We start from the raw sequence: 15,969 nt of genomic DNA, 5'->3' as shown, positions 1-15,969 counted from the left end.
TGATAAGAGGGATTTTTGCAGTTGTAATTAAGGTTACTTACTAATCAATTGACTTTGGGTTAGTCTTTGGGAAGTTACTCAGATGGGCCTAAGCTAATCACATGAGCACTTTCAAAGTAAAGAGTTCTTCATGACAAGGAGTAAAAGAGGAAGTTTGAGAGATGTCCTCCAGCTGGTCTGGAAGAGAGCAAACATTCATACTATGAACAGCCTATGAGAGACCTGAGAAAGACTTCTAAAAACTGAGAATGCCCCCCTCTCCCCGACATGCAGCAAGGAAGCTGGGATAATGATTTTAAAACCTCAAGGGCCAGGATTTTCCCAATACTCTGAGTGAGCTTAGAAGCAAATTCTTCCCCAGAGCTTACAGATGAGAGCCCTTCTGGCCAACACCTTCCTGTCAGGCTTGTCAGACCCTAAGTAGAGCACTCAGCCAAGCCCACCTAGCCTTCTGACCTTTAGAACTAGAAATAATAAATAAATGTTTTATGTCACTAAGTTTGTGGTCATTTGCTATGCAGCAATAAAACAGTAATAAAACAGCCATGATCATTCACATGCATATTATTTATAACTGCTTTTCTACTGTATTAGCAGTCTTTAGTTGCAACAGAGACCATATGACCCACAAAACCTAAAATAATTACAACCTAGCTCTTTATTGGAAAAGTATATCAACCTGTGTTCTAATCAAAAATATAATGTCACATCAGATATGTTTACCCAGAGTTTTGTGCCTGACCCAAGGTTGACAAGAAATAGGACTTACATTCAGGACCACTTAGCAAGCCTTCCTTTCATCTGACTTAATTAGGCCCCAAATCTAGTAAACATGAGGCTATCCTGCAGACACATTCTCCATTCCAGTTTTTAAAAGGCTGGAGAGAGAGACAGAGACTGTTCATGTATTTAGAGAGAAAAAAGTTAGCGGAAGTTGGACCATATTGGAGATTGTCATTTTCTACATTATGAATTTCTGTAATAGTTGAATTTGTGTAGTAAGTTTTTATTAAATTAATAATAATTATAACCTTGTTATTTTTAAAGGCTGTACCATGCTTTGCTTTGTGTTCCTTGGGGCAAGTGGCCTAGAGAAGATAAGGAATGAAAACTATTACTTGGTGATCAGAAATTGAATTCACTCCATTGGTTCTTGATTTTTCGTTTCTTCATGATGTCCCTTTTACATTCACAGTGGAGCAAATCAAGACAATTCAATTCTTCATCTACTAATATTGGTTATCTAGGAGACTAATTTTCAGCCATTTAAAAATTTTAATACCCTCTAACACTGGTGCACCCACATTAAAAGATTTGTTGTATGTATTGGGTTTTTTGTTTGTTTGTTTTTTCTTTTTTTGTGTGTATGTGTGTTTCGTTTTTGTTTTTGTTTTTTTTAGAGAGAGGGAGCAACCATGTGCATGGGGCAGAGAGAGAAAGAGAATCTTAAATAGGCTCCATGCCCAGCACAGAGCCCAACATGGGGCTCAATCTCTAGGATCATGACCTGAGCTGAAATCAAGAGTTAGATGCTTAACTGACTAAGCCACCCAGGCACCCCTACCTTTTAGCTTTGGATTGAATTAAAACTCACATGATTCTGAGGATTGGAAGAAGAAGCTGAAGAGGATGTATTAGTTAGTGTCCTAGGGTTGGCTGCTGTTACAAATTATCACAAACTAAGTGGCTTAAAGACAGAAATTTATTCTTACAGTTTTGGAGGCTAGAGCCTGAAATCAAGGTATTGGCAGAGTTGGTTTTTCTGTAGGCTCAAAGGGAGAATCCGTTCCATGCCTTTCTCCTAGCTTCTGGTAGCTGCTGGCAACTCTCAAAATTCCCTTGGCTTTTAACTGAATAACTCCAGTTTATGCCTCTGTATTCACATTGCCTTCTCTTCTGTGTGTTTGTATCTCAGATCTCTCTCTGCTTTTATCTTATGAGGACACCTGTCATTGGATTTAGGCCTACCCCAAATCCAGGATGATCTCATCTTGAGATCCTTAACTTAATTATACCTGCAAAGATCCATTTGCCAAATAAGGTCACAATCACAGGTATAAGGGTTAGGACTTGTACGTACTTTTTTGGAAGCCACAATTCAATCTAGTCCAGAGGTATTTAACATGTTCCCAGAGCTGATAAGGAAGACTCTTTCTCAATCTCAAAGGTAGCAATTAAAATCAATAAATCCATCCTATATTGTAGAAAAGTTCCTTTTTTTCCTCAGGGAGCTTTATGAATAGTCCACACCTGCCCCACCATGATCCTGTGATTATACATTGGACAATTCCTCAATGATAAGGTATATGAGAGATGACAAACCTCCACACTATCCTATATGGGTGCCCCATCTTGTCTTTCCCTTTTTGTACATCTGGACAAAACCAAAGAATGAGGCAACATTAGAAGTATCAAAAGTCGGAGTAGTTATCCTCAAGTGTTAGATCCAGAATAGAACCCTGAGGAGTCTTTCTGTAAGTGGGAAGTTTTGCTCTCTAGCAGAAGAGTTTGGGTCTCTCTGGAAATGAGTCCATGCCCTTTATTGTCCATGTGGTCTTGGGAAAATCTGATGCTGTGATCTGGTTTCTCTCTCTGTAAAGAAGGCATAACAATACCTTGCTACCTTACCACGGTGTTGTGTGAATTTGCTGACACCCATAAAGCTCCCTGAAAATGAAGAGGCTTACATAAGTCTCTGGCATTATTCACACAGCAAATGTTTTCCCCTGAGAATAAAGTAATAAATGGTACCATTGTGCAGCTGGTGGAACGTGTTCAAAAGTTTCCGTTCACAACTAGTAGATCAAGTTGTGGGTGGCTGTATGGACTTTCTGTGCTCATGCCAAGCTGCATCCAAAACAGCCAGCACAATGGGCTATCCTGGAATGAAAAGCTGTACTGTAAGAGGCAGCCAGATCATGGCATCGCATCACATAGGACAATCCTGTGTAGCTGGTGACTTCGCATGCACCTTTTCCTTCCCGCACCTCTTCCAGCAGGAAGCTGGCAGAGACAGTGGCCACCTGGATATCTAACATGGCAGCAATTGAAAAGCAATTCTCTTCTTCTACCACACTAAAAAAACTTCTCAAGGCTAAGGATGGTCATGATTGTGAAGGATTATAATCATAGCTTTTCTTTTATTTGTTTGCTTTCTTGCTTGCTCACTTAATTTGGGGCCAGGAAAGAAAGTTATAAATCAAATGGAGTGTTCAGGTTAAGAACCTATTCTCTTTAAATACAGTCCATTTGAGTGGGAGTGTGTAGGAACAGTCTGGACAGAATGCCACTGGCTGACATAGTAGACAGGAAAGGATCTTCTTTCTACCATTATAAGCCCTAGAAATACTCCAGGACATGATACTATGATACAGGGAAAATGCCTTTCTTTCTTTCTTTCTTTCTTTCTTTCTTTCTTTCTTTCTTTCTTTCTTTCCTTTCTTTCCTTTCTTTCTCTCTCTCTCTTTCTTTCTTTCTTTCTTTCTTTCTTCTTTCGATTTATTTATGTATTTTGGTGGGGGGGGGGCGGAGGGAGGGAGAGAGAATCTCAAGCAGACTTCTTGCTGAGCATCGAGCCTAAGGCAGGCTTGATCTCACAACACTGAGATCGTGACCTTAGCCAAAATCAAGAGCCAGACATTCAGCTGACTGTGCCACCTGGGTACCCCTTTTAGCAAGGCTTGGGGCTCTAGGCTCAGATGTCACATTTAAGAAAATGACAGATATTTTAAGTAAAAGGAAGATTAGCTACTGAAGATACTACTATTACTTTTTAAAAGAAATCATGTTTAATTAGAGATATTTGGAAATTATACTAACAAGCTCTCTCCCATCAAGGTTCTTCCCCTGAATGGTAAATATTCTCACATTAAAAAGCTTAGGAAGGGGACACCTGGGTGGCTCAGTGGTTGAGCACCTGCCTTTGGCCCAGGATGTGATCCTGGAGTCTGGGGATCAAGTCCTGCATTGGGCTCCCTACATGGAGCCTGCTTGTCCATCTACCTGTGTCTCTGCCTCTCTCTCTCTGTTTCTCTCATGAATAAATAAATAAAATCTTTTAAAAATTTTTTTAAAAAATAAAAAGCTTAGGAGGAATCACAGAATAATGGAATTTTTGAACTGTGAATGATATACCTTGATATAAAACTATTTGATAACTTCTCAAATTCCATGGACAATCTGACATTTTTTTCCTTTCTTTTCAATGGCAACCATGGACAAAAAATCTTGAAGTTAATGAGCTTAGGTCAGCAAAAGTAGAAAAGAAAATCTAAGTGTCTAAGTTTGAAGTTGGGTATAATCTTTTGGTTTTAAGCAGAGGCTGTGGAGGAATGCTGTGCAGCCCACAGCGTACATGTATTTGAGGTTCCCTTGAACCCCTTCTTCCTCCCCTCCAGGCACATTCTGTTTCTAGACAATCTGTCATCCATTCATCAGTGCCCATTTGTAGAGCACCCACCATGTACTCAACAGTGCTAGAGGTAAAAGAAATACCAGGCACAGTCACTGTCCTTATGGAGCCCCTAACCTTGTGAAGAACAAAGTTACGAGTGTTGACAGAATCCAGGTGAGACCTGGAATCACCGAAGGGAATTCCATCATGATGCCCTGCTGCAGGCCTAAACATTCAAGGTCCTGGCACCTCTGTTGACTTGACTTTTCTCTCTGGAATGCCTTTTGCTACACATATCGTGAGAACCATGGCCCAAAATTGCATTACACGGTTCTCTCCTAGTTCAGATGAGTTTCAGTCACCTCCTGGAGGATGTAGAGCAACACAGGTAGGCTGGTCAGAGAAAGGCACTTATTTCTAGAAAAACCACACAGCAGGCTTGGAGAACATTGCATTAATATTTCTACTAATATTTGACTAGACCCATCTTAGGCACTTTAATTTTTGCCAGAGTTTCTTCATCAATGTGCAGTATGGGGACCCAGAGGCTGGACAGTGCTGATCATTGGTGACTGAGTTCAGAGGCTCTGAAGGTGTTATTTGCCTGCACAAGGCCAAGCGTGCTTATGAGCCTGAGAGACATAATTATTTGAACACTATAATATGCTGGCTATCTGGTAAGCTTTGAGGAAGCAGACACTAGTATCTCCGGTGAACTCCATGCCCCTGACCACAGACTGCCTGCCCCTTTCATGTTAATCCAGTGGCCTGGGGCCAGGCCATCTGGGAAAAGAACGGATGAGACACAGAGATGATTCAAGGAGAAGGTGGTGTGTTTCCACTCTGATACTAAGGCTTGGGGTCTTCCTTCAGCAGTTTCATAGCAGACTCTATTAATTACTTATTCTATACTCAACCCTGCACTCTTCCCAGGTTTCTTCAGAGAAGCAATATGCCCACTTATTGCCTTGCTTTTCTAGCCTCTCTTACTGCTGGAAGAAGCTTATGATGTTACCTGAGCCAGTAAGATATAAGCTGAAGTGAGACTGGAACTTTTGAAAAGGTTTTGTTTTCCTGCTAAGAAGGGACCCGTGTGTTTGGCATCACTCTTCCCATCTCATCTTCTTTCTGCCTTAGACATGGGCATGATGTCAGGAAAGCAACAGCCATTATGTAACCAAGAGGCAACAAAGATGAAGACAAAGACAAGACTCTAAGCAAAGTGAACAGGAAGATCCATTTATGTGTGTACTTATATATATATTTTTTAAAAATTAATTCCAGTTAGTTAATATACAGCATAATATTAGTTTCAGGTGTATAATATAACAATTCAACAATTCATACATCACCCAGTGTTCATCACAAGTGCCCTCCTTAATGGCGAAATGGGAATCACCTATTTCACCTATCCCCCCCACCTGCCTCCCACCTACCTCCTCTCTGGTAACCATCTACTTGTTCTCTATAGTTAAGAGTCTGTTTCTTGGTTTGTCTCTCTTTTTCCCTTTGCTTTTTTGTTTCTTAAATTCCACATGTGTGAAATCATATGGTATTTGTCTTTCTCTGGTTGACTTATTTTACTCAGCATTATTATACCTAGCTCCATCCATGTCGTTGCAAATGGCAAGAGTTCATTCTTCTTTATGGCTGAATAATATTCCATTGTACACATATACCACATCTTCCTTATTCATCTATCAGTGGACACATAGACTGCTTCTATATCTTGGCTATTGTAGATAATGCTGCTATAAACATTGGGGTGAATGTATTCCTTTGAATTTGTGTTTTTGTATTCTTTGGGTAAATACTCAGCAGTGCTATTGCTGGATCATAGGGTTGTTCTATTTCTAACTTTGTAAGGAATCTCCATACTGTTTTCCACATTGCCCGCATAAGTTTGCATTCCCATCAACAGTATGCAAGGGTTCCTTTTCCTCCACATCCTCACCAACACTTGTTTCCTGCGTTGTTGATTTTAGCTTTTCTAACAGGTGTGAGGTGATATCTCACTGTAGTTTTGCTTTGCATTTCTCTGACAATGAGTTATGTTGTGCATCTTTTCATATGTCTGTGGGCCATGTGGATGTCTTCTTTGGAGATATATCTGTTCGTGTCTTCTACTCATTTTTTATTGGATTGTTTTTTGGGTGCTAGGTTGTACCAGTTCTTTGTATATTTTGGATACTAACCCTTGACTGGATATATCATTTGCAAATATCTTCTCCCATTCCATACATTGCCTTTCAGTTTTGTTGATTATCTCCTTTACTCTGCCAAAGCCTTGTATTTTGATGTTGTCCCAATAGTTTATTTTTATCTTTGTTTTCCTTGCCTCGGGAGACCTATCTAGAAAAAAGTTGCTACAGTCAATGTCAGAGAAGTTACTGCCTGTGTTCTCTTCTGAGATTCTTATGATTTCATGTCTCATATTTATGTCTGTAATCCACTTTGAATTTATTTTTGTGTATGTTTTAAGAAAGTAGTACAGTTTCATTCTTTTGTATGTGGCTGTCCAGTTCCCAGCACCATTTGTTGAAGAGACTATCTTTTTTCCATTGGATATTCTTTCTTGTTTAATTGGCCACATCATTGTGGGTTTATTTCTGGGTTTTTATTCTGTTCTTTTGAGCTGTATGTCTATTTTTTTTTGCCAGTACCATACTGTTTTGATTATAACAGCTTTATAATATCATTTGAAGTCTGGAATTGTGATGCCTCTAGCTTTTCTTTTCTTTGTCAAGGTTCCCTTGGCTATTTGGGGTCTTTTGTAGTTCTATAGGATTTTAGGATTGTTCATTCTAGCTCTGTGAAAAATGCTGTTGGTATTTTGGTATTTTGATAGGGATTGCATTAAATATGTAGATTACTTTGGGTTTCTTCCAATCCATAAGCATGAATACCTTTCCATTTCTGTGTGTCTTCTTCAGTTTCTTTCATCAGTGTTTTACAGTTTTCAGAGTATAGGTCTTTCACCTGTTTGGTTAGGTTTATTCCTAGATATCTTATTATTTTTGGTGCAGTTGTAATTGGGATTGATTCCTTAATTTCTCTTCCTGTGCCTCACTGTTAATGTATAGAAATGGAACAGAAAGAAAGAAGGAAGGAAGGAAGGAAGGAAAGAAAGAAAGAAAGAAAGAAAGAAAGAAAGAAAGAAAGAAAGAAAGAAAGAAAGAAAGAAAAAGGGCACAGATTTCTGTATATTGATTGTATCCTGTGACCTTTCCTGAATTCGTGCATCAATTTTTATTTCTTTTTGTTGTCTAATCGTTGTGGCTAAGACTTCCAGTACTTTTATTTTTCTGCTATTTGAGTAAAAATGATGATATTGGACATCCCAGTCTTTTTCCTGACTGTAGGAGAAAAGCTCTCAGTTTTTTCCCATTAAGAATAGTATTAGCTGTTGGTTTTTCATAGTTGGCCTTTATTATGTGGAGGTATGTTCCCTCTAAACCTACTTTGTTGAGGACTTTTATCATGAACTGGTGTTGTACTTTGTCAAATGCTTTTTCTGCATCTATTGATGACCATATGGTTCTTATTCTTTCTCTTATTGATGTGAAGTATCACATTGATTGATTTGAAAATATCGAACCATCTTTGCAACCCAGAAATAAATCCCACTTGATCATGGTGAATTTTTTTTTAATGCATTGTTGGATTTTGCTGAGGATTTTTGCATCTATGTTCAGAAATACTGGCCTATGGTTCTCCTTTTTTTGTGGTGTTTTTATTTGGTTTCGGTATCAGGGAAAGGCTGGCCTCATAGAATGAGTTTGGAAGTTTTCCTTCATTTTTTGTTTTTTGGAGTAGTTTGATAAAAATAGATATTAACTCTTCGAATATTTGGTAGAATTTGCCTGTGAAGCCCTTGGTCCTGGACTTTTATTTGTTGGGAGTTTTTTGATTACTGATTCAATTTCTTTGCTGGTTATCAGTCTGTTCAAATTTTCTGTTTCTTCCTGTTTGAGTTCTGGAAGATTATATTTCTAGGAATTTATCCGTTTCTTCTACATTGTCCAGTTTGTTGGCATATAGTTTTTCATAATACTTTCTTTTTTATTATTTATTTATTTATTTATTTATTTATTTATTTAAATTGGGGTTCAATTTGCCAACATCTATCATATCACCCAGTGCTCATCCCATCAACATAATACTTTCTTATAATTGTTTGTATTTCTGTGGTGTTGGTTGTTATTTCTCCTTTGTCATTTGTGGTTTTACTTGAGGATCCATTCATTTATTTAGCTAATATTTATTAAGTGTCTACTCTGTTTTAGTTGCTAGAGATATAAAAGTGAACAAAGCATACAAAATCTTTTGCTTCCTTGAAGTTTGCATTTTAGTGGTGATAGGAGAGAAAGATAATATTTACTATATAATAAGTGAAAGATATAGTATGTCACATAGTGATAAGTGCTATAGAGAACAGAAAAGCAGACATACACTGGGTGGGGCCTCAGATGCTTACATAAGGGCTTTGATATTCCTCTGAGCAAATCATTGTAGAGTTGTGAATAGAGATGTAATATGGTCTGACATTTTTTAAGAAAATCACTCTGGCTATTGTGTTGAGGATAGATTGAAAGAAGAAAGATAGAGTCAAGGTCTCCACGGGCATCTGTGAACACTAAGCCAACACTGGTAATTGCCTGCTTCCAGAAGTCTTGTTATCTATGGAAAATAATTCATTATTTTTTCAAGCTACTTCTAGTCAACTATTCTATCACTTGCAGCCAAACTTATTTCTAACTGATACAGACAATTACCATAGTTTGTGAATACCTACTATGTGTCAGATGTTGTACTAGGTCCTAGGGGCACAAATATGAAAATATTTGTAGTTCTTATTATCAAAAAGCCTTGTAAGGTCCTTATACTCCAATTCTGGGAGAACTAATGGGCAAATGTTATAATGCAATAAGGCAATTTCTTTAGCAAAATTTTTGTAGAAGGTGGGGTGAACATAGGGTAGATAGGAGGGCACCTTAGCCAAGTGAAGAGAAGGCTTCACGAAAGCTCAGCAAGTGTTCCCCAGGTTATCAAGTTAGTGGAGGGCATTACAGCCAGAAAGAACCAACCTCATGTGCAATATAGAACATGGAGTGTTTGAGACCTCTAAATAGGTCAGTATTCTTAGGGGACTAGAGTTTGGCATGGGGGACATGATGGCAAGAAGTGATGGAAGATTAGGCTGGAGGTGGATGGGAGAGATGATGGAGGACTTTGTATGGGCTATGGAGGAATATGATTTATCCTTTAGACAACAAGGAGGCAGTGGAGCTATCACTCTGGCAGCAGGATTAACAAGTGTTTATAAGGGAGTGAGACTGGAGAATAGGCAAGTGCAGGAATCCAGCAAACAAGCAGTACAGCCGGAGCCAAGGTAGGGTTGGCATAGAGAGGAAGGAATGCAGAGCTGGTAGTTTGTATGGGGTAAAAGATAAGGAGACAATCCAGAATGACCAACATACTGCACGTACCTCTGCAAGAATAGCCAGGTAATATTTTTGGCATAGAGATTACACCAAGAGGCAGTAACTGGTCTTTTTATGGACTATATTAAAGTATGACTGGTTTTGATATAAGCCTTTGGAGATTATGTCTGCTTAGCAGGTGATTCCACATCACTAGCTTTGTGGAAACCAGAGGGTAGCCCTAATATCTAGCCCAGGCTGTGCTTGCCTCCTTCCATGTGGCTTTGTGTTCAGTACACCATTTGAATGTCTTTTATATTCTCAACATCACTGCATAGGTAATAATACTAACAATGGCCGTAGTTGGGAATTAGCATATGACAAACATATTACATATACTCTTTTAAATTTTGTAATAGCACTGCAAAGAAAGTATAACTAACTTGAGGCCCAGAGAGGTCAAATGACTACCCTAAGGCTACATAGCCAGTGAGGCTGAGCCAATTTACATCCTGGACCACCTGACAAAGCCTATATGCTGTTTTTGACGTGTTGCAAGGTAATCCACTTCATTATAACCCATTGTCCAGTCATATTCCAGGGTTCTGCATTTTGTCCACAGTCATAGAGCAGAAAAAAGTATGACATTTATAAAATACTTTCATATACACTAAAGACAAATTCTTTCAAACATGTTTTACCTGATTTCCATGAAGGAAATTGAGTCCCTTAGGGTTCCAAAGTTTCCAAAGGACTAAAAAGTATATATTGACAAAACAAATTTAAGGATCGTATTACTTATTTTTTTAAGATTTTATTTATTTATTCATGAGAGACAGAGAGAGAAAGAGAGAGGCAGAGACACAGGGAGAGGGAGAAGCAAGCTCCATGCAGGGAGCCTGACATGGGACTCCATCCCGGGTCTCCAGGATCACACCTTGGGATGAAGGCGGCGCTAAACCACTCAGCCACCAGGGCTGCCCAAGAGCATATTACTTATCTCATAAAAATACTTTACAATACAAAATAATCCAGTTGATTAATAAAAGGCACATAGTTCCTTCACAGAGAATGGAATCAGGAAGGGGTATGTCAGTTCCTTAACCATAAGAAGTATTGAGCTTCTTAGGACATGAACATTCAAGAAGTTAAATGTGATCAAGGCATAAAAATGATTATTTCACATCTGTCATGAGCACTTCATTCAGTGGTAGTGCCCTATTACTCTGTAATTAATTTAGTAAGTATCTACTGTATTTGGAGTGCTGCTTTTGTTGCTGGGAGAATGAGAAGGATGGAGACACGAGAAAAAAACAGTCATGGGTCTCATTTCTCTAGGTCTTTCAAATAGTTTTTGTCTAAAAGGTTAAAGCAACATAAGATATCTCAATGACACTACTCAGGACTACAGAGTTTAATAGCCACACCTAAGAGATCACATTGTTTAACCCTTGAAGTTCACAAATAATGAAATTAATCCCAAAAGAGTTTGTCGCTTGCTGGAGGTCACAAAGATAGCTGGTGTGAAAGCTACCTCTCCCATGAATCTGTTTATATGGCTGTAACTTTATTCAAAAATTGATTTTAGAGTAAATAGTACATTCACTTGAAAGGGGAAAAATCCTCTTCTATTTAATTTAGGAAAACAACAACAATAAAGCAAAGAAATGCCAGTTTGTCATTTGGAAGGGACCTGATCATGAAGGATTGTTACCCATCTTCCAGGATCTGCACTGTGGCTTTTAAAAAATAACAGAAAAATTTAGGAAACAACCTCAATTTCTGTCATTAGAGAACTGTATATATTAGAGTCCATCCATACAGTGGAATATAATACAGCCATTAACAAAATGAAACAGATTTATGTGTAATTGATATAGGTGTATTTTAAGTGAGAAAATAAAGATTTAGATCAATGCTATATATTCCTTTAACCAGTTTTTTACAGTCTCAGCTCCATGTGATTTAATATAAAATCATTTTTTCCAATAATAGCTATAGTGGTAGATACTCTCATTTGCATTGCTCTATATCTATTAAAATTTTTTTTACATTTTAATATTTTCCCACAATTTAAATGTTTTCCATGTAGAATAATAAACAGTACTGTATTGCAATTTCCATATCCCAAGTGAGAGGTCATATAATATAGTGTCCATAAGTAAGATATACCTGCAAAGATTTTGATTTAGAACTGTTATTTAAAAAGGCGAGACATAGAGCATCCATTTGTCCCCTCTCAGCAGAAGTAGAACTCTAATTTCTTTCATTTTCTTTCCTCACCAGCTGTTTTGTATAGACTGGGAAGAGTGGAGCTAGGATGATGGTTGCAGCAGAAGATCCAGTATTTTAGCCTCTTGAAAAATCCCAAGAGAGGTATCTAGAAATCTTCCTTAAATGCAGAGGACCCTTTGTTCTCAAGTCTGGATTTTTTTGACCAGAGGTATGGTATCAGGAAAAGCTTAGCTCATTTTCCTAATGATTTCCAGATCCAAATTTTTTATGGGAGAAATAGCCTACTTTTTTATCATAGAAACTGAACACTTAAGACAGTTACTGTCCCAATTACTTTTGCAGCTAGGGTAGAGATATATGGTCCTGCCAATCAGATTCATAAGCCATGGGCTTTGAAAAGGGAGTTAGTGATACTAGAAAGTAAGAAAAAAGATTAAGAAACAAACAAACAAACAAACAAACAAAAAGATTAAGAAACATTCTATGGGTGGCAGCAGCTGGAATGATAAAAGCCAATTTCCAGAGCCATTAGACACTTTTGGGCAGCATGGGATGTGGCCTTCAGCTGATGCAGTGGCACTCTTGAAGGACAAGAGGGAGATGTGACATTGGCTCTGGGCCTCGTTACAAGCTTCATCCTTTGTTTTTGCATGTCATGATTCTGTTTCTTCCTTTCTATTTCTGGGTTTCCCAGTAACCTTTCTAATATAAGCATTTAATGCTATACATTTCCCCCTAAGCACTGCTTTAGCTATATTTATGAATTTTGGTCTATTGTTTTTTTCATTTTCTTTCCATTCAAGATATTTTCCAATTTTCTCTGTAACTCCCTCTTTGACTCATGAGTTATTTAAAAAATATTGCTTAATTGTCAAATATTTGAGGATCTTAAAGATATTTTATTATTGATTTCTTCTTTAATATTATTATGAACAGAAATCTTAATATTTTTGAGATACTGTTGTTGAGCCAAGTGTTCTATAAATGTCAATTAGGTTAAGTTGGTTGATAGTGCTGTTTAGGTCACCTACATCCTTACTAATTCTCTATTTGTTCAGTGACCAATGTCACTGAGAAAAAAAATACTAAAGACTCTAACTGTAATTGTGGATTTGCCTCTTTGTCCTTTCAGTTGTCAATTTTTGCTTCATGTATTTTGAAGCTGTCTTGTTAATTGCATATACATCTGGGATTATTATGTCTTTTTTATGAATCTACCTCTTTATCATAATGTAATGTCCATTCATCGTTGGTAATAATTCTTTGTTCTTAAGTTTATTTTGATATTAATATAGGCACTTTGGCTTTCTTTTTATTGTTTGATTAGTGTTTATTTCTCTCTACTTTTAATTTACCTGTCTTTTTAAACTTAAAGTGGATTTCTTCTAGGTAACATATAGTTGAATCTTGCTTTGTTCTTTTAATCCAAACTGACACTGTTTTTTAATTGGTATGTTTAGAGCATTCACCTACAATGTGATTATTGATATGATCGAATTAAAAATCCATCATATTTTTTTTTCGTGCCTGCTTTTGGATTTATGATGCCACTTTATCCTGGCTTTGATTTTTTTTTAACCATAGGCCTTATTACCTATTTAGATAGATAGATATAGGTAGGTAGGTAGATTGATAGATAATAGAATGAATACTTGTGCCCTGCCCATTCATATGTTGAAGATTTAACCCCCAATATTTTGGAGGTATTTGGAGGTGGCATCTTTGGGGAGGTAATTAGGTTAGATGAGTCATGAGAGTAGAGCCTCCATGGTGGAATTAATGTCCTTGTAAAAAGAGGAGGAGAGTCCAGAGCTTACTCTCTCTCTATTATGTAAGGACACAGTGAGAAGGTGACAATCAGCAAGCCAGAAAGAGGACTCTCAGCAGGAATTGAATCTTATCAGCACCTTGATTTTGGAGTTTCCAGCCCCCAGAACTGTGAGAAATAAATGTCTGCTGTTTAAACCACTCAGTATAGTATTTGTTATGATAGATAGATAGATAGATAGATAGATAGATAGATAGATAGATAGATTTGATTATTGCTTTAAAGGAGCAACTATTACCCTTAAGCCTCCAAATTTCACTTCACAGACCGATGCTGGACAAAACATTAGCACAGGTGGTCAAAAAAGTATTACAAAGAGGATTCATCATAGCATTATTTGTAATACTGAAAAAAATTTAAATAATCTATCTACATTTCCATTTTTTAGAAATAATCAAGTAAACTCTACTATATATCAGTTCTGTAGAAGACTATGCTTCCATTAAAAAGAATGAGACCAATAAATGTGTACTAATATAAAAATATGTCCAACTTAAGAAAAACTAGTTGTAGTATACCGTACAGAATATGGCACAATTTAAGCATTAAACAGAAATTCTTACCAAACAAACTGTATGCTTTCTCATCTTTTAATATATATGTGAATGTGGTTAGAAAAATTCTAAAAGGATACACAGTGAATGGATGATAAGTATACACAATTGAGGAACAAAGTAGGTGAGTAGGCACAGAGAAGTTTTGTTTTGCCTGTATTGTTTTAATTTTATCAATGAGAATCTATTATGTAATTAAAAATTCATTATTATGATGAGTGGTGACTAGGATTGTGTAGCTTGGGAAAGAGAGAAAAAAGAGATACACATGAATCAGGGAATTTTTTCCCTTTAAGTCTGATGTTTTATTCATTTCATTGGAGTAGGAGATTTGGAAGTGGGGAAGCAAAAATTGTCTGCTGCCTTTTGTCATACAACAGCAACACCAAAAAAGCACAGTGAGTGTTCCGGGAGTGCATACTGTGTCTGGGGTGTGTCCCAGTGTATTTAGTTATGCTCATTCATGCTGAGACATTACTTTTGCCCTTAAAAGGAGGAATTACAACATCAAACCTGGATTATTTTCATTTCCAAACAGCCCCAAAATGTCAACGCAAGGCTGTCAATCTTTTGTTCTGTTCCTCTTTCATAAACACTTCCTGGAACCCATGCCAATAGTAGAAAACAGAAGTAGGCAGGCACTGTTTTGACAACACTGAAAACGCCTGTGATTAGGAGTCAGGAGAGAGTAAAAGTGATTAATATGCTCCTAAAAGAACAGGGAGTACATCTCTAGAAGAGATTGTTAGATGGGTGTCCCTACTTGTAGACATTCTTATACCTAAACAAGAGGACGTGTTCTCACACAGGTTTCTCCTAAGCAACCTCTTGCTAAGTGTTTCCCGTAGCAGTTGCATAATGGTAAGGTTAGGTGTGTGGAAGGTTCTTGGAGGATGGCAAAGGGAGTGAAAAAGACTCTATTGGACCATAAAATATTCTTCAAGAATAAAGTGAGTTTTGGTATCTTTTTTAAACCAACAGACAAGGATCTTCTGAATTTAGCAGCAAGCCCTGGGATGTGGCACTTGACAATACAATTACTGGTTTTTAATTTATGAGACAGAAAATCTTTGTTTAGCTCATTGCTCATAAAGTAAGGTTGCCCTTGAGTAACTTTAATTACATACCCATCTTTTTACCAAGTGGTTGTCTTTTTCCTGTAAATATCCTCAGTGGTGTGTAGTTTGAACTCCAAAGGGCTTGTGAAAAAATGAACCAGGAAAAGAAATCACACTGACCAGCACAGGGAAGCTTCTCTGTGTCTGCCAGAGGTATATGTGGAAACAAAAGTTTTCCTGATAATTTATATTCACAAACCTCCACCCTTTGAGGTTAACTATTTTTATATCATATAGTCTTAGAAACTCTAAGTGAAATATTATGTTAAATATTGGTCTTGGGTCTATGGTACACTGATATTACCTTACAGAGGTACAGGCATACTTTGGAGATATTGAGAGTTTGGTTCAGACCACTACAATAAAGCACAATAAAGCAAGTCAAATGAATTTTTTGGTTTCCCAGTGCAAGTAAAAG

At 37.3% G+C, this 15,969-nt stretch overlaps 2 long non-coding RNA genes across 2 annotated transcripts in view; one reads left to right on the top strand and one right to left on the bottom strand.

Moving 5' to 3' along the window:
• LOC140633634 (uncharacterized) overlaps positions 1-15,969 on the top strand; it is a 424,514-nt gene that overhangs the window by 304,540 nt on the left and 104,005 nt on the right. Inside the window, exon 15 of the long non-coding RNA XR_012031206.1 lies at positions 12,103-12,259. This is a non-coding gene — a long non-coding RNA (uncharacterized lncRNA). The remainder of the gene's footprint in view (positions 1-12,102; positions 12,260-15,969) is intronic.
• The window catches only part of LOC140633635 (uncharacterized), a 49,588-nt gene that overhangs the window by 2,034 nt on the left and 31,585 nt on the right, over positions 1-15,969 (bottom strand). The window contains exon 3 of the long non-coding RNA XR_012031207.1: positions 42-177. This is a non-coding gene — a long non-coding RNA (uncharacterized lncRNA). The remainder of the gene's footprint in view (positions 1-41; positions 178-15,969) is intronic.

Source organism: Canis lupus, chromosome 5 (assembly GCF_048164855.1).
Source record: "Canis lupus baileyi chromosome 5, mCanLup2.hap1, whole genome shotgun sequence".
Lineage (NCBI taxonomy): Eukaryota > Metazoa > Chordata > Mammalia > Carnivora > Canidae > Canis > Canis lupus.
This window is presented reverse-complemented; position numbering and strand designations above follow the sequence as displayed.